This window comes from Puntigrus tetrazona, chromosome 3, assembly GCF_018831695.1.
Source record: "Puntigrus tetrazona isolate hp1 chromosome 3, ASM1883169v1, whole genome shotgun sequence".
In the NCBI taxonomy this organism is placed as follows: domain Eukaryota; kingdom Metazoa; phylum Chordata; class Actinopteri; order Cypriniformes; family Cyprinidae; genus Puntigrus; species Puntigrus tetrazona.
Window position 1 is genome coordinate 6,889,067 of NC_056701.1, and position 20,113 is coordinate 6,909,179.

Genomic DNA, 20,113 nt, shown 5'->3' on the forward strand with positions numbered 1-20,113 from the left:
GCGCCTCGCATTAATTGCACAGGCATGCACTTCTCAACCGTTGGCGTTCAGTCTGTAGGTATGCAGGTGTGCAGCTAAAACATGTTCCCCAACATTTTCCAGCATTTGACTCAAACGTTGTTTGACCTGTGATGCTAATTACAACCACGGAAACAATTTACTCAACGCTTGTTAAATACAATTTAGCCGACAATAATTGTCTTTGAAAATATAGCACTTTGACATGACAAGAGTCACCTGGGGCTCAACCATTTTTATTTGAGGTCAAAAGGCAGCTGACATAGAAAAACAAGTCTGCTGCTCTATTCTGAAAGCCAAGTTATTTAAAAAAAAATAAGCAAACAAAATACAATAATGCACTATTTTGAGACATTACTTTTTGTTATTCAGCAAGAATACACTGCATTTATCAAAAGTGAGGGTAGAGACATTTGAAATGCTGCAAAAAATTAAAATAAAAATAAAATAAATCTTGAAATTGCTGGTTAGCAAAAAATCCTGAAAGAAATGTTTCAGCTTTTGCAAAAATACTAATACAAAGATTCCTCTTCACATTACAGGAATATATATATATATATATATATATATATATATATATATATATATATATATATATATATATATATATATAATATATATAATATATAGGGCTGTCAGTGGATTAAAATGTTTTATTTTTAAGGAAGTAATCTGATTAACTGAAAATTACATTTGGCTGTGAAAATACCCCCAAAAGATATTTATTGTTATTTTTTCTGTTAAGTATTAGGTAGATGTTATAAATAGTATATTTAGAAAAAAACCCTCAATGTTCAAACTGTTTAAACTTAACTGTAAAATCACATTTGCACTCATGCTATTCAGGACAAATAGCACTTGTGTGACGGGCCTATTGCTCTCGCTGCTCTTGTGATATCGCTTATCATGTGATTTAAATATGAGACAACAACTAATACAGGAGCATGTGTGCTATGATACAGTATCTTGTACGAGTTTTAGGGCATTTAACATCAGTCAACTGTTTAAATTGGAAGATAACGTACAGGTCTGGGCGCAGGGCCAGTGCTTTAACTGCATACATTTTTTTCATAACTAATTACTTAAGTTAATGTGTTAAACTGGCAGCCCTATTTAAAATAATACTGTTTTATGATATTTTGATCAAATAAATGCAGTCTTGGAAAGGATCAGAGATCAAAAATCTTATCAATCAAAAAAAATTCAAATCTCTTTCTCTAGAATACATGGCTGTCTCTGCCTGGATGGCTGTGAATGGAGAGAGAGAGAGAGAAAAAAAATGCTTTTTGCTGCCAGATAGTGTAGCTACTACATGTACATATAAAAGCAGGGGCTTGTAGCCAACTGCTAATGCTAACAGGCCAATCTTTGACCTCCCGAGTACCACAAACTAATACAAAGCAAGCAATACAAGACTTACTCACAAACACCGGCCTTTGAACATTCCACCCATCTGTGCTAAAATCTCTAACGCACAACCTCTCGTGACTCACTGCTTTATCAGACGAAAGTTTAAGCCTTAAACTTCAACTCGAGATGCTAGGAGTGCAGAAATAATGAAACATTTATGTCAACACAAAGAGCAGCTCTTTGAGGAAACTAGTTTAACATTAGACATCCAATCCCTCCAGTTCTCTCTCAGCCCCTCATTTCCCTCTCCCTCCTTTTCTTTTTTTTGAGTGCAGTGAAGCGCATTGGCTGTTTCTGGGGTCATGCTACCGCTGCGATTCCTGGCCAGATAGAAGCTGGCAAAGTGCTAGAAGCAGAGGAGGAGGCTTTGCTTTTCCTTTTCTCTTTTTTTCCTGCTCCAGTGTACTTCCAGACTCAGTGAGCAGAATAAAAGGCAGCCAAGATCAGAGCGAGCAAAGGAGAGATAAAGCAACTGAGAGAGAGAGAGAGAGAGAGAGAGAGAGGGAGCGAGTAGCAGTAAAGGCATGAGAGGAGGTGTGGAATGAGGGGCGAGAGGGGGGCGGGGCTCTGCGGTTGGCTGCTGGTGTGGAGCAGGGACGTGTCGGGGGCCATGGGTGTGGGGTGCTGGTGTGGGAAGGAATGTGATCGTGGTTTGGGGGCTGTTTTGCTTCACAATGTTGTTACCAGGGAACATATTTCATACCTGACGTGTAGTATGCATGTTCCATAATGTATGGCCCTGCTCTTTTACATAATGTACTCCGCTCGACTTGTCTTACCACTATGACTTTTCCAACGGCCTTCACTCTGCCCTGAAACCACGCAGCCCAGAGTCAACAGCGATAAGCTAAGACAGATTCTTCCCGTAAATAAAACTCCCTGCTACTTTAAAAACAACATGACACAGCGTTCACAAAACACTGAAAGCAAGCAAGATCACTTAGAACATCAAACGCTGTCTAACAGCAGTTTATGAATTGGCAAATTTGTACGACCTCATTTGTGCAATTTGACCGACAGGAAGGTTTAGGGGCGGAGTTAAGCGTAGGTCATTCGTATAAATTGAAAATGTGCAACTCGTAAGGTACGCACGATTTAGTGCGAGGTCGTAAGAATTAGCCACCTCGTGAAATATTTACGAATTGCTGTGAGATTGGGCTGGAATATCCACATTTTTGCAGATATTTAAAAATACGTTATTAACACCTATATTAAAAATCATCCTAACGTTTATTCGGAATTTAACTGAAACTACTTTTCTTTTCTGATGATGTCACCAAGACCTTTCATTTTATCCTGTCTGCTTTTTCAAACCATCAATTCCAAGTTGCTTAAAACATCCTCTCTTTCTGTTTCTCACCGGATCTACAGGTGTAAAATGGGTTAGGAACTGCATTTTATAACTTTAACTTCTGTAATACGACGTATAAAAGGTATTTAGAAGAAAATTGTTTAGGACAGGAAGTGGTTTTACCCACAAGGAGTGTGACCGAACACTGAAAAGAAGGTTGTAATATTAGCAGATGATGTTATTTTCCTTGCACATGGGTTTTTGTTCTGTCAGCAGAAAAGTGTCATTTCAGAGGTGAAGAAAGTTATTACATTTCAATGAAAGAATATGAAAACTTTTTCATAACTTTCCAATTAGTGCAAAATAAGACCAGAAACATGAATTTAATATATATATATATATATATATATATATATATATATATATATATATATATATATATATATATATATATATATATATATATATATATATATATATATATTTTTTTTTTTTTTTATTTATTTATTTATTTTTTTTTAAAGTTGCACTCTGAGTCTGAGTTATGCTATGGATCAGCATATGCGCGATCCATCAGTCCAAACAGAATAATTACGAATGGAAAACTAAAATGTTTAAGCAAGCAGTGCCTGCCGTAGTGATAAAACTAACATGACAGCCACAGCTACCACAGGGCAAAATCCCTCCATCCAGGAAACAGCTGCACCATCTACAGAAGACCAGTGGAATGTAACACAGCCTCTCTGCACCATTTTTATTAAGTTCAAGAATGTCCATTTTTGAAGTGTGTAGCACGGTTGATATAAATTTCTAAATGACTAGGTATAAACAAACCTGCTGGGATGTTGCTGTGCTTAATAAACAAAATCTTCATACATCCATTCCAACAGGTGTCGGTATGAAACTCAAGACACTTTGAAAAGTTCAGTTAAAAACATGAAATCAAAATGCACATCATTTATCTTAAACATTTTTCCTATCATTGAATCGATTCAGTCAAAATGTAATGTTTTTATAACATACTTTGGTTAAAATTTCACAATGCTAGTGTAAAAAAAAAACAATCTTTACCCTTTCAAAATCAGCTCTGTTTTCAGCAAGCCATTGTAGTCCATGTTGCTTTAAATGCTAATGAACTCTACTGACTCCACCCCTCTCTTTCGTGGAGTGTCGAGCAAACTCCAGCCACAAAACTGGCTAACTAGCACACTATTAGGGAAGGTGATGTGGAAATTTTGGATTCGCACAGGGAGGGTCTTGGGTAAAATGACCATGTCAACTAACTATAGCGGAAGCGGCCTGTGCAGAACTACGTCATGCTGATAGGAATCTCAGAACAATCTGATTTGAGGAAGAAAGATGAAAAATACACCATGCAAAGGTGATTTAACACAGTAAAGGCGATGATTAGATGGCAAATGCTAGACTAGGACATTTTTCTCTATTCTTAAAGTTGGTGGCTACCAGCTTTACGTTTCATGCCAGCAATAAGAGCATTCAGTCACTTCTGTTAACGTCAGCATAAAACCAAAACTGACAGCACTGCATGGATTTCACATCAATAAATCTGTTGGATCTGTAAGCGAAACTTTCCACAAGAAAAACATCTGGGGTGGGATTTTATCTGTTTACCAGAGTTAATATAGTACATGTTGCTGCAATCTCATGTTGCATTCTTTCATGTCTTTTTTCTGCGCTCTCTCTTTTTCTCAACAGTAGCATCTGGCTGGCCTCTGGACATTTCGATCTGCCTTATTGAGTCCTAATAGCAGCCTGTGAAATACTTCAGAACCTTCACCCCTCATTATCAAAGAAAATAAAGATTAACCAGTGTGCTTCTTTGACCAACGCATGGTTCATAACCTCAAGGGAATGAGACTGATAAGAAATTAAGGGAAAAAAAACATTCAAAAATAGCTGCCCTTATAAATAAAAGTGACGTCTACAGATAAGAATCGAGTGTGACGGAGGATGCCTCTTGCATGTGTTCTTCCACGTAGGTCCCCTTCACTCCAGTCCATCCAGACGCGAGCGTTCATACCTGAGACAGCAATCGGATATAGGACATACCTCCCTGGATCTGATTATGAGCCTATCGCCCCATTATCAAGAACTCTTGCAAACAAGAGGCCGGCAACACCGCGCCGCTATCGCTGCGGTTTCCCCCACAGAAGCACTAAAACTACCTCATAAATCCAAAGCCGCGAACGCTTTGCTATATAATGATCATCATTTTTTATTTACGCTCTCACCGCAGCTTATGGCGGTGGCGTTAATCTGCTCTGGGAAAAGGCTAAACCTCAGCTCCGGCAAAATGAGCGCTGTACGGTATCGCCGCTGTTCTTGCCACGCTCGGCGGCTCACGGTTTCAACCCTGCGTGATGCCAGCTCAATTCCTAATAGAATTAGCTTGGATTAATTGGCTGTTTATATTCAGGAGTTCCAGTCTTGTTCCCTTCCCTGATATGGAGTGCATTGCTCCATTTATCCCAGTAATGAAAGTGGAGAATGCAGCGGCAGCGGTCATTACCGCTCCCCGACCAGAACAATGTGTTCTGACTGCAGCCTGTGAAAGACATTAAGTAGGCCGTCTGAGAAAACTGATGACTAAATATCTCAGTCTCTTTTCTTTCGGAGTTGACCGTGGGGACTGCGCCGAGGTCAGCGGCACCGCAACAAGCGGAAAAACAACCCAGACGAATTCCAAAATAGCCCGATGCCCGTGAGGGCTGAAGATGGGAATCAGATGAGCTGTGCAGATCTCCTGTGTATGTGTTCTCCTAAGACACGTACATCACCTGCACACCTGTCTGGCCGGAGCCTGCCAAGTCATACCTGAGAGGACAGACCCACCCGAGGCATACCTCCGCTCATCAGATTTCGACACATTTCTACGTCACGAGCGCATATTTGCGCAGCGAGAGGTGGATCGTTCGCTGCTTTATCATTGGGAACATCCAGTCTAGAACTATTTAGAGCGTTAAGCGAAGCATCTCCAAAGGTGTCCGGAGTTCCTCGCTTTTTGATAAAATTCTGTGCATGTCATAAAAAAAGCAACGCTTTCTCTAAGAAGGCCTTGTGTACATGCGTTAAAGGTCACACCACCAAAACTGACCAAATTTACAATCGAAACTTTTTGAGTTTTTGTTTACATCAATAATATCGTGGATGGGTGTAATACCAAATGAATCAAATGTAATTCGATATAATCCATTGGTAACCATGTCCATTATAAATTTCCCAGTTTGTATTTGTTTGATTAAGAAAGTTAAAAGATAATTATTGTTAAATAGTACTCACACCAAATTCAAATTCAAATTTTATTTGTCACATACACATACATACATGGTACGACATGCAGTGAAATGTTTTTTACAACCGTCCAACCGTCAGAATAGAAAACAATATATATATATATATATATATATATATATATATATATATATATATATATATATATATATATATATATATATATATATATAAATATATATATAAAAAATATATATATATATATATATATACACAAAGAAGTGTACAAAAGTATAAAAGGTAAAAAATAAAATAAAGTATAAAATATAAAATATAAAGTATAAAATATAAAGTGGCTGTGTGAATGTCCAATGTAAAGTGACTAGTGCAATATTGTCCAGTGTAATTGTCCAATTGTAAGTGGGTATCTGGGGAAAGAGGGGTGATCACCATTTATTTATTTAATTTTAAGGAGACAACAGTACATAATAAAACTATTTAAATTTTTTTTGCATAAAGTCGAAGCAATTCGCCATTGTGTATTTGTTACAGATTTCGTACTACTTTGACCAACAGATAGCCGATGGATTAATCGCGTCCAATTTTGGTTTAAGGTCCCATTTTGGTTTAAGGTCCCATTTTGTACAGATTTGGTTCCAGTTAATGTCTGTTTGGCCATGAAATTGCAAATTAAGGTAAATGTTTTGAAGAAAATGTTAAAATTAAACAAAAGGATAAGCTGATTAACAGATTTTGTATTAGCGTTTCATTAGTATAATTATTGTTGATTTTTCTTTTTCATTTTAGGTAACATTTTTTGTCATTTTATTGACCATTTTTGATGATTTTAGTAGTTAATATATATATATATATATATATATATATATATATATATATATATATATATATATATTGTCACGTTCGTGATTTCAAGGGGAAGGAGCACTCGAGAAGTAAATAAACTGAAACAGATATAATTTCAAACGGGCAAAATAATAATAATTACAGGCAGACAGGCCATAAACCAAGTATGTAGCCTCGATGATCGGACCAACATGAACTCAAAACACACAGGACTAAATACTCAAGGAAATTGACTAAATTAACAGGAGCAGGTGAAGACAATTATACAATTAACACGAAGGGAAGGTAGGGCACAGAGAGCACATGGCACGAGACAAAAACAATAAACAAAGAGTTCAGACACGTGACATATATATATATATATATATATATATATATACTGGATTTTATTAATTTTCATCTCAGTTTTAGTAGCAAATGAAGGCAAGATAAAGTAAGAAATGTTGCAACTAGTTGAATGTTTTTTCTTTTTTTTTTTGGACTTTCAGTTAACGTCTATTTAAAATAATGAAAAGTATTTTTTAAATGGGCTTAATTACAGTTTCAGTTAACTGCAACAACCCCGTTGATAACGAATCATATGAAAGCTCAGAAGTGAAATATCTAAGCGCTCAAACTGACAGTGTCATAATTCACCTCGCTCTCTCCAGCTCCTAAAACTTAATAAAACTCCCTTTTAAACAAACAGTCATCCTCCTCTGGGAAAACGTGCCAAAAAGCATGCACTCGCATATTTATGCAAGAGACTGAATAAAATAAAACGCCCGACAGGTGCTTCTTTGTGACTAGTGAGCTTGTGCTGTTAATATAGTAATGACCACAACAGTCATGAGCAGGGTTATCTGATCTGTGATGGCGCCACGCAGGATATTAGCTCATTTTAGTGTGTCCATGTTAAACATTATGCTCTAGGGTGGCATTCTGTCTCAAAAACTGTGTCAAGGTTACCTGGTTTAGCTATGTTACATCAACCTTTGAAGCCACACACAGTCTTTGAGAGAGAGAGAGAGAGAGAGAGAGAGAGAGACATACCACACCTGTGCAGATAAGACTGACAGGAAGGAATTTCAAGGGAAACAACATGCTTGTCCCTCTATAACCTAATCGCTTAAAGCTAAATGAATAAAACACCTTATCTGTGAGACAGACAAGGCCTTGTACTGCAAAAGATAGCGAGTTTTGTGTTTGTGGTGTCTGAGAGCTCAGTCACAATACCCTTGCAAGTATGTTGTGTTGTGATTGTTTGGGCAGGTGTGCATTAATACTTCATGAGACTGCAGCATTAAAGCAAAATGGAGTTCATTAAGAAACGGTGCGCGGTAAAATCCAAAACTCGGAGTAGTTGCATATAAAAGCAGACGAAAGGCCAGAGAGACAGAACAGACAAAACACATCACGTCAGCAGCAGCAACATATGAGCACCCTTCCTGCGCGCACCGAAAGCAACAGACGCAGGGTTTTTCCACACTAGTGATGCAACAAAATGAAACCAGTGATTGAAACTGAAAACCCTGGATAGATTTGGTTTGGAACAGCAATATTTCTAATAATATTATTGTATTTTTTTTTTTAGTGTATATGGGTCAAAAATTGAAAAGGGGTTTTCAACCATCAAAACAATAAAAGTTTAATACAGCGTGTCTTTAGCCCTAAAATAATATCTAGGCTCCAACTATTAAATATATATATATATATATATATATATATATATATATATATATATATTATGTCTACGATATGCAGCATATATTGTAAAAATTAAATTAATAAATAAATATAATTCATTCATTCTCTTTCGTGAAGTTCGTGGCATTGTATATTAAAAAACGGAAAATAGCCAGACTTGTGCCTCGAAGCTATCCAACAAATTCCTCACGCACAGTGGTATATTCTGCTTTGTTTTCAGATGTATGTGTATGAAATATTCAGCGCTTATTACTTCTGGATGGAGGCAAACTCTGACCAAAGTCAACACGCAGTTTCCCCCAATTTCTTCAGTGTTTCCTACAGAAGAGAATGAAGAGAATTTAAATGAGCTTCCGCTTTGTTGCAGAATATTCCTGCCAGGCTTCGTGCCAGCGGTCAAAAGTCTGGCTGGCGAGCTTATGCCTGAAGTGTAAAGGAGATTTGCATGATTTTATTATTAACACAAATGACCTGTCATAAACCTGAGAGAGAAACAAGGAGATGAAAAATAAATAAATATCAATTCCAAAAGCCCGCAGGTGATCAACTGACAGGAGCTTTCTAATTACAAATGTAATTGAAAATAACATGAACAATTTATCTATCTATCTATCTATCTATCTATCTATCTATCTATCTATCTATCTATCTATCTATCTATCTATCTATCTATCTATCTATCTATCTATCTGTCTATCTATCTATCTATCTGTTTTACTTCAGTATCGGTCCAGAGGAATTTATTTACAAATCAGGAAGTGGTCTCTTCTCGTCCCGTCATTAAAGGGGGCTCAGAAGACATGCTGCGCCGCTGTAGCTGCAAGACCGATGTCTGCGCGAGAATAGCATTTAGTCTGTCCGCAGCAAATGTTTGTACGACATGCGTCTGTAAGATTGCAGCCTTTCTCCACAAACAGCTGGAGCAGCTTCAAGCACTGGCCGAACTCCGCGGGGGTGTGGACACAGTCATTACAGCTGTTATCATCGGCCCGGGGCCGGTTGTATCCGCGCGCGCGCGCTCATGTGTTCTGCAGACCGCTCGGATGATAGCAGCTCTGTAAAATGGGTCGCGTTACGTGCCGCTAAACGAGTAAAGAAAAGGTCGTAAAGTTTATACGAGCACTTACAGGCAACAGAACACTATTAGAGGCGGTTGTAAATGGTCATCTTGGAGAGGTGTTTCACTGCTGTTCAGCTTGGCTTCTCTGAGGGAAAGCGCTGAGTGATTTATGCATTGATTTCGCTCGCAGACCCAGGTTTTTGACTATTGGCATGAAGTCTGGTCTATGCTGTGGATCAGTCTAGTCAGGAACTGTGTGGTGGCGCTAGAAAAAAGGCCACAGTTCAGTCAATCGCGCTACGACGAAGTAGTACCTCAGTCATATATTACCCAAAATGAAAACAAAGTCGTATAGAGGTATATAAAGATATATATATATATAATGGGGAGAATTAAAGGACATTTATTTTTTGCTGAAAAATATTGCAACCGGATTTAGATCTGACTAATTCTGGATATGACGAGTCACGCAGGTCATTGGATGTTGTCCGGACAGGTCTAACGTAGTCCACAAATAAACACTTATTATTGGCGTGCTGATTCAGGATATGACAAAAACTAGGTTTGGAAGATTAAATAAATGCACATTTTAAAAACATATATATTATGCTTTTAAGTCATTAACGAAACTTAAAAACGTGTGCACCCTGACTATACAAATTGAGTAAAGCCAGCCAATCAGATCAGGGCTTCCAATTTTAGAAGCTCCTGCCGGGTTTTTTTTGATACGCCACTCGCAGCGTTTCATGGGCGTTTCACATTTGTCAACGAGCCGGGACAATGCTGCCACCTGTAATTATATGTCCGTTTCGGTTCACCAGAACAACAAGCGGATGGTTCGGAGTGCCAGGCTTGTTTTCCACAGGTGTGTGATGGGAGCACAGAAGCATTCGCTGGCCCCTGAGGGGGGAGAAGCAGGCCTGCCTGGACAAGGCCCGGGACCGTGCTCTCCGCATGTGCTCACCTGCACACTTCCTGAAAAATGAATTACCTGAGAATCCTCCCCAGCCGCAGCTATGAGAGGGATATGAGGACGGTTAGCAAAACAAAAGCTCTGTTTATACAGTGACACGCAGCGATCCAGTACAGATCAGCTGGGGAGAGGCAAACTCCAGATAAACAAGGGGGCGTTGAAAGGGAGGATGAGCTGTCAGTCCTGGAGAGAGGAGGATGGTGTGATAAATCATTTTATCTCTCTCGATTTTACTGGATAGACTTTCAACATTGCTCAAGATTTACTGTCACCGTCATCAAGACAAAGTGGAATCCAACACCATTTCCCATTAATGCTGGCAGGATTTTACAACCTTTAACTGTAATTTCTTCCTATCTCTTAATGAAATATTCAAAATTTTACTTTACTTTTTCTGTCATGACAAATTACTGTTGAAACAATAAAAAAAAGCGCTGCATTGAGGGATAATAATGTTAATAGTTGTTGTTTTGTTGAGGTTCATTATGGTGATTAATGTTCCCATTGGCTGCCAACCTGGACCTTATTTACTTTTAATGAGCTTTCTGGCTGCCAGTATAATAGCATTAGAGAACATTGTTACGCTGAGTTACATGGAGAAAATAATCTAAACTTAATAGCTGGTATTGTATTTTGCAATCTAAACTATATGTTATAATATTATATATTATAATACGAGAATATTGTATAATCTTTAGGGGAAAGGAGATGCTGTTGTGGTGAAAGATGTGGTGAAAGAATGGCACAGAAACAATTTTCACCCAGGAATCGCTTGTAAATAATTGACTAGCAATTTGGAAATGAAAATTGTTTGTACAGATTTTTTTCCCTGATGTACAATTGATTTTGTTAATTGTCATTTCTTGCAAGGGTTTGAAGCAATAAAAAATGTATTGTAAAATGTAATTCTATGTTAAATTATATATAAATCATATTGAATTTTTTGAAGCATACTGGCATGATTTGACAATCAGACTTGCACTGGTATCAGCAAAAAACTCAATAATTGTTACAATAATAATAATAATAATAAAAAACATTCAAAATAATGCAAAGCGTAGTAAAAACCTTCAGTTACAAAAAATCTGCAATTACATACAAATTAATTTACAAATTAAAAGCTCAACTCGGCTTCAAAAGATCCAATCAAATTTTATCACAACATAATTTCATTATTTGACTTGAGTGCCTATTATTTCTGAATGTAGTTCCTTCCTCAGTCCAAATGTTCAAACAAAACAAGTTTTATTGAGAAAAACCAAAAAGTGACCATGTGTCTTTCTTTAAGCACCGGCCAACTTTAGTTGTTTTAAATAAACTGAACAACATGTTTTTCTGCACGCAAGAGGTATCACACATCCGACCGCAACTTTTTTTTTTTTGTTTTGGCTGTCACAAAAACTGACGAAGCTCAGAGGAGCACCACCGAAATAATACACGCTTCCTTTGAGTTCTGTGAGGACTGGACGTTAAATCAAAAAGACAGAGCTGAACTTGTGCGTTAACTCGAGGATTACGTATATAAACAACTTGAGCATGAATCATTTGTGGCTGTTCAGACTTTTCTGAGATAACCCATCCACGTTTCGTTTTCCCCCGACAAACAACGTATCGCTTTATCGGCATCTTCTGGAAAGCTGCTAAGTCATTCTCTCAAGTTTATGAGGATCCTCAAAACCGTGCTGCGTCACGTGTTTCCTTCCATCAAAATGGCAATATCCTGTATCGCATCTGCTCTTTCTTAAAGCTGATAGGCCCCTTTGGGACGGATGCCTAGAAAGTATTAGATTTAGAAACATCGGTAAATGAGGAGATGAGTGGGAGAGAAAAGAAGAGATGGTTTTTAATCTAATTCTTTATTATAGAGTTTCGCAGAGATCTCAGGTTGCTGTACGTGAGTGCCAGTGTGGGAGGCCTTGCGAGACTGAACGTTAAAGGGATAGTTCACCTGAAAATAAGCGAGCAGAGGACATTCAACATCTGTCTACGTTCACATAGGACGTCAAGCGGAACGCCCACATATATACGAAACACAAAAATGGCGTTCGAGTTATGCAGTGTGGTCAGAGAGCAGCTTTTCCACACACCTTTCTGTTTTATTCATATGCCAACACACGCACACGCACGCATTAAAGGGTTGTTCCGCCGCAAAATGAAAATTTCGTCATTAATCACTTAGCCCCGTGTTGTTCCAAACCCATAAAAGCTTTGTTTGTCCGTGGAGCAAAATGTAATATATTTTGGATGAAAACCGAGAGACTTTTGTGCCAAGCAATGAACTCCGTCAAGGTCCAGAACAATATTTAAAAAAACATCATCGGAGTACTTCATCTGCCATCAGTGGTTCCAGTCTGAACATTATGAAGCGACGAGAATAGTTTCTTTATAGTCAGCCGCAACACAGGGATACGCTCTTTTTATTCAAATCAAAGCGTAAACACACATAGAAAACATATGCATGTATCACGGCTGACACAGAAAAGCGTACACAGGTTCATATTTTTATTTTCTTTGCGTACAAAAGTTATTTTTGCTGCTTTGTAGCATTCGGATTGAAGCACCGATGGCAGATGGACTATTTTGACGACGTCTTTCATATTTTTCTGACAGTGTACATGACAGCCAATGGAACAGTCACAGAAGATGAACGAAGCTTAGAACGACATGATTAACGACAACATTTTCATTTTGGGGTGGAATAACCCCTAAATAATGTACTTATGTACTAAGTGTACTTACCCAAGAAAGTACTGTAATATAAGGTAACTACATGGGGGTAGGGTTAGGTTTAGGGTAGGTTCAGAGTTAGTACCTAGTTATTACCTAGTTATTGTAATTACTACAATAAGTACATAGTATGTACATGAGGAACAGGTCTCACTGGATTATTATAATAAATGGCAAAACACTTGGGTATATAAACTGAAAAACTTACTTGCCACTACTGTCTTTTCATATATATACATACCATTTTTATTATACCATTATTATATGTATACCTACAATGTTTCCACACATGGATTGTAATGTTTACTGGAACAAAAGGTTTTTTTTTGCATAAACTAATCTTCAGATCATATCATGCCTCTGGAGAAAGTTTAGCAGTTACTTTACTTTGGCAGTCCCCATAATGCAGTTTTTAATAAAGCCACAATCATTTCAGTGTGAGACAAAATTCAGTGTGTCTAAGCGCACGCTATGGTGTGTGTTTTTGTGTGTTGTTATTGGCCTGTTGTTCTCATGAGTCCGGTTAGCGCTGAAGCTTGCGTGTGGGTATCGTCTTTCACATGTTCCACCCGAACCCTAGAGAAAAGGATGCCCTTCTACCAGAAGCCTTTTCCAACCACAGGCCCGGGAACAGACAGAATAAAAGGAATTATGTTTCCCCCGTCCTTAAATGCTGGGAGTTCTCTTTGATTCTGCCAAGATAATAACTGTTAGACTTCAGTTACACTTTGTAGCACAATTCAGTTCTCAAAAACTCATAAAAACAAAGAGCAAGCTGGAATTCATCGGTCTCCCTGGAGAGGACAGCTGTGTGTGAAACGTTACCCTGCTAAAAAGACAGCATATGTTAGGTTTTGGATGCTGGTTTTCACTATGAGATGGTGGCGTTACCATTAAAGGAACAGTTCACGTGCAAATGAAAGCATTTTTACTCACATTTCAATGATTTGATTCTTTACATAAAAGGATAAATTCCAAGTTAATGCTGCTTTTTTTCTGTGAAATGAAACTACGATAAGACACTGCCAAGCTCTAAAAAGAGCAAAAATGCATGTTTTTTCTTGTCATATGATATTCTGTGTGTGAAACAGGCTGAAAATTCTTGTTTTAAGCACAAATGTGCCTAACTGCTTCATGCGATTCCTATTTTAAGAATAATTACTAAGAAATGATTTCACTGTAGAATGAACTCCCATTGGGTTATTTTACCTGTGGCACAGACGGTCTCTTCCTGTGGATGGTTAGAAATGACCACAAAGAGGACCAGACTTTATGCTGACAGTCAGACTCTACTCTGTGCCAGCCATAAACACTGCCAGACGGAGACATCTGCTCTCTATGCTAGCAGTGTCAGTCCAAACAGATATACACCCGCATCCATCTCCCGCAGCATCGCTAGTTTGTCCTCAAGACATAATGGCAATCTCAAAGACAGAAATCTATTGCACGTTCCTTTTTACACCTCTAAATTATTAATACATGTAACAATTTATGCACTGCAAGCTAATAAGTCCAACAGAGCAACAGTGGGATATATATATAACACGTTTTCCTCATTTTAAAGTGATTAAATGAATACTTCAATCTTACCAGGCTACTTTACACCTATCTGTGTTGCTAGATGGTGCCAATGAGCAAATCAGAACTGAGAGAAACAGCAGAGCAATAGAAAAGACTTAAAAGCAGTACAGATACAGTATGTTAAAAATCGAAGTATTAAAAATGACAGCACAATGCAGCAAAAATCAGTTATACAGAAGAGCTATGTAAATAAATTTAAGATAAATAGTTTTGAGGTTTATCACGCATCTTATTGAAATAGTTTGAATGATGTTTAGATTTCTTTACCGGGAAAATGACAAAAGTAGTGATGCAGGTGCAGCGGAGGGTGGTTTACACAGACCCCAAACATGGGCCGATGTGTTTACTATCCTGTGTTCAGATGAGCATCAGGACGGGGTGTGTGTTTATGCTTCAGCTTGCGTCACTCCCGTACTCTTGTGTTTATGGCGTCTCTCTCGTGATGTCTCTTTCTCTCTGTCTGGCTCAAGGACAGGAAGTGCATACCACAGTCCAGTCATTCAATATCTATGGAAAATATATCTCAGAGTCACATACGACGCACACTTCCTATTCACTCCATTCTACCTCCATCTGAATATACACTCATTTTTTTCATCTCTAACAATGCCGCGAACATTGTTACTCTGTCAACACCTTTAAATTGCATGCAGACACCTGTATCCTGTGTGGAAGGCGGCATAATGCATGTCTCTTAACATCCTGAGCCTTCAGGGGGTTTAACCATCGGGGCTGAGGCTTTCTCATGGGATACACAGCGGTCTTCTTCCATGTGAAGCGTGAGGACATTGCATCATTGCATTGTTTCAAAATATTTTCATATGTTGTTCATTTGCCTTTATTAACCAAAACAATTTATAACAACCAAACAAAAAAACTGTATGTGTGTGTGTGTGTATATTTATTACGTGTATTTAAAAGACATTTAAAAAATATTTACATGCATAGATCTATCATTTATATAATATATACATATTCTTCATATATAAGCACATCATATATTTCTTAGAACATACATGCACGTGTATGTATTTATATATACATAATAAATATACACAGTATACACACACATATTATGTATAAACATTGCAAGAGCTGGCTCTGCTAGTTAAGTTTGTGTATGCTATGTTAAGCTTTGGCTAGTGGCTAAATTGATATATATCACACCGATTTAGCGAATTAGCGAAATAACACAATTACCGAATAAATTCCTCCATGCATATCGAAAAAGTCATGTGACTTAGCACTATAAAACGAGATAATTTGATCGATGTCGTTACACAGCAACTATATGTTGTTATGGTCATTATGAAATTAATGAGCAAAGTCTTTCTTATATGAAAATTATAATATTAAGTGCCTTCTCCTATATTATTATTGATATTTAGTGCCACGGTTTACAAGGAATTGACGTTTTTGTTCTCTTTGACTTGTTAGATGGAAACGGTGCTTTATTCGCATGTGTTTTGTGCAATATTTCAGTTTTGCGCATAAGTTTAATTAAAATTCAAAACACATGCGAATAAAGCACCGTTTCCATCTAACAAAAGATGGCTTCAGGAGTTTACAAGTCGCTGTCGGATTGGCTGGATTGAATTGCCTAGAAACAAAGATGCCATGATGTTGAACGAAAAAAGAAAGCTGTCGTTGAAAAGTATGTGAAATATTTGCGCCATAAAATACGTCAATGAACGCTACCATGGATTCCAGACCTTCAGCTTTCAGTCTGATATTTTAAGCCAGTGGTTCCCAACCGGTGTGCCGCGGCACTAAGGGGTGCCGTGAGATCTTTTGAGGGTGCCGCCAAAATTTCAACAAAATTTTTTTATTAAGGCAGAATCAGTGTAAACAGTATTCTCATATCATCTAGGACTAGGTATAAGGTGTTGTTGCATGCAAACTCTCGAAATGAAACAAATAAATAAATAATAATAAAAAAGCTACGGAGATTTTAAATATCTATTTCCTTATAAGGGTGCCGGGAACTTTTGAAAGTCTTTCCAAGGGTGCCTCAAACAAGAAAAGGTTGGGAACCACTGTTTTAAGCAATACTGACCATTTGTATTATTTAGGTAGCTAGATATCTAACTGCATTTTTATTTGTATTTATTTTCTCCTAACGTCTACTACGGCTTGTGGCAACACTGTTTTGAATCATGAATTGCATTAAATGTTTCTGAGTGAACTGCGTTCACTTAATTTTGTAGATATATTTGCAGCTTAGAGACATAAACAGTGGCCTAATTTGCCTAATTGTACTGTGCCCTAAAAATAGGCATTTTTTTTGTAAATAAAAAAGTACATTATGCAAAATTAGGCAAGTTTTGGAATACAGTACCACACTTAATCAAAGAGATGACCTTCGGGCTGGTTTTGTTACACAAATCTGGCAACGCTGTCCTTTAGGCATAATATGCTGTTGCGTAAGTGTGCATCCTATCATTGTATAAACTGGTCTATCAACCATCTTATCTCAGTTAACATCTATACACATTCCTCCAGCATTTCTAGAGGAACCCCCATCATATTTTGATAGCTTGTTATGGATATATAGAATGTTGTATAACTATCTTTAAGAGCTGTTGCATCATCACTGACAAACAATAGAGGCCATCTGCAACCCTGGTTAAAAAAAAAAAACTAGTAGTAGTAGTAATTATAATGGATTTTACTACAAATACCATTACAAACATTACCGTCCATCAACCCAGTAGCGAGGTTGCCAGGTTTGCAGGTTTTCTACAAAATGTAGTTATTTGTAAACTTTTTTTTTTTTTTGCAGTTTAATGGCTTGACATATGAGTTATACTTGGCTGTAATGGGTGTATTGAAATAATATACCATATGATAAGTCTGCTAAATTAAAAGTTTGGCAAGAGAGGGACATTTGATCTCCTTTATGAAAACAGACGTTCAAATTAAATGTTCAGACTGTGTTCAAGTTAAAATTGCATAAAATGCATAACAGTTTTATGGGTGCGGCATATGTTTTGATATTTGGATAGCATCTATGGGCTGGTTTTCTTATACAGACCTGGGAACCCAGTAGTGTGTTTTGGCCTAATTCCAATAGGATTTAGTGGTCTAAACACGCCAATAATAGAAGGCAACAAATTATCAATAGAAACCCACAGGGATTATTAAAGTTTCCATTACAACCGAAGCAATTATATATTATACATATACTATATATATATATATATATATATATATATATATATATATATATATATATACACATACACACATATATACACACACACACATATATATATATATATATATATATATATATATATATATATATATATATATATATATATATTTTTTTTTTTAATAAGCATTTTTTTTCTGTTGTCCATATCATAAAGTATAACATTTTAGTGTGAGAAACAGCCACAGTTAAAGAAGTTCTAATAAACAATATCTTACTACTGTTAGGCTATGTTCACACTTTTGAGGTTGTTTGCAAAAAAATCGTCAGAGCTTTTTAAAACGTCACTGCCGACGCTTTTTCTGCAGCTCAGAGCATCTTTGCGAGTTGAAGAAAATTAACGTAAAAAAAAAACGACTTATGTCAAACGCCCCTTTTGATCCGAGTAGCAAAATCTGTTGTTTCCATAACAAGAAAAAACGGAGAAGCTGCCGATAAATAAACTGATCGTACTAGTCTTGGATTCCTTCCCTATATAATATCACGCACCCACAAACGTCACTGTGAATTGACATTTTCTTCCCCGTTAACTTTAAAAGCCAATGCAATAGCCAACTTTTTACGCTTCCTTGACATTTCTGCAGCACACTGCTCTAGGCTACTGTTGCAGCTTTCACTATAGCAACAAAAGACGCTCTGGGCTGTTTTTTTTTTTTTTAAGACGCGTGCCCGCGCAGTTCATTTAATTAAAAATGCACTCTTGTCAGAAAATATGCCAAGTGCGAACAAGGCCTTGCCGTGTGCTAAACAGCCATTTTACGTCACAGTTGTTGTAGTTATTCAGAATTTCCGAGTTGGAATTCCAACTGAGAATTTTTAATATACGGCATCTGAGCACAAATGGAACTTCAAACACCCGCCATGTTTGTAGTCATGTTTTTTATTTATCCATGCTCTAAAGTGCAATGGGTTGTGGACAATATTACAGTATTTCAATCAATACCAGACCATCTGGGTGCGTTTGCAAATATTCCTTTCAACCTACTATGATTTAGGATTCGGTAAATTAGAATACTATTTTGGACAGATAGTACTCGAATCACAATAGTATGCGGAAACAAGCAAAGAACGAAAGTGGGAGAGCAGGGTGGCCTAGATAGCGACACAAGCTCGTGTCTGTGTTTTCTCGCTGGACCAGAGAAGATGCAGTGAATCTGTAAATGAAGCATGCTGCTCTTGGCGCCCCCTGCTCTCTGAGTATGTGCATCTGTGTTTATGTGTGTGTGTGTGTGTGTCAGAAAGAGAGAAAGACACAGCCTCCTTTCAGCAGAGACCTTCGTTCCTGCTACCGATCAGACGGACTTCATCTGATGGGCTGACAGAGCCGCTCGCTTCACGCATCAGCTCCCAAAAACAACAATGTGCTATCAGCCCTCATATACGCTCCAACACAGACACACGGTAGCCACATGCGCCGTACACAAACACTCATCTCAGCTCGTTTGATGGAAGCCTAGACAAGCAGAAATAGCTGTGCGCGATTTCACAACCCTCCTTATCACCGTCGTTCAGCATGTGGGCTTTGACGCCAACATTCATCAATTACTCACACACAATATCCGTCCAAACGCAATCCTGTACCGTTTCGATTACCCCACCAGATCTGTTAGCACAAGTGCTAATAGATAAGTGAAAGAGTCTGATGAAGAGTCACATCTTTCCCCTGAGGACTTGGCCGCTGTGATGCGGATTAGAGCCTCAGACGTGACTAAGAAGTCTCCTTTCGCAAAGGAGTGAATCAACCGCTTCCTCTGTGATCGAGGACATCACGATCCTGTTTATGAAGAGGTTCATTTAAGGTACTGTTGTAACTGATATCATTAACTTCACCCAGCTATGCTCGGAATGACTCACTAGCACAATACGATTGCTATTGTATACTAGCAAGTAAAGACCCTGCCGTCCTGATACATCAGAAAGCACTGCATGAAATGTTGCACACTCTCAGAAAGAAAGGTACATAAGCTTTCTTTGGGGCGGTATCTTTTCAAATGTACCGTTTAGGTACTAATAGGAACACTTGATGTATTAATAAAT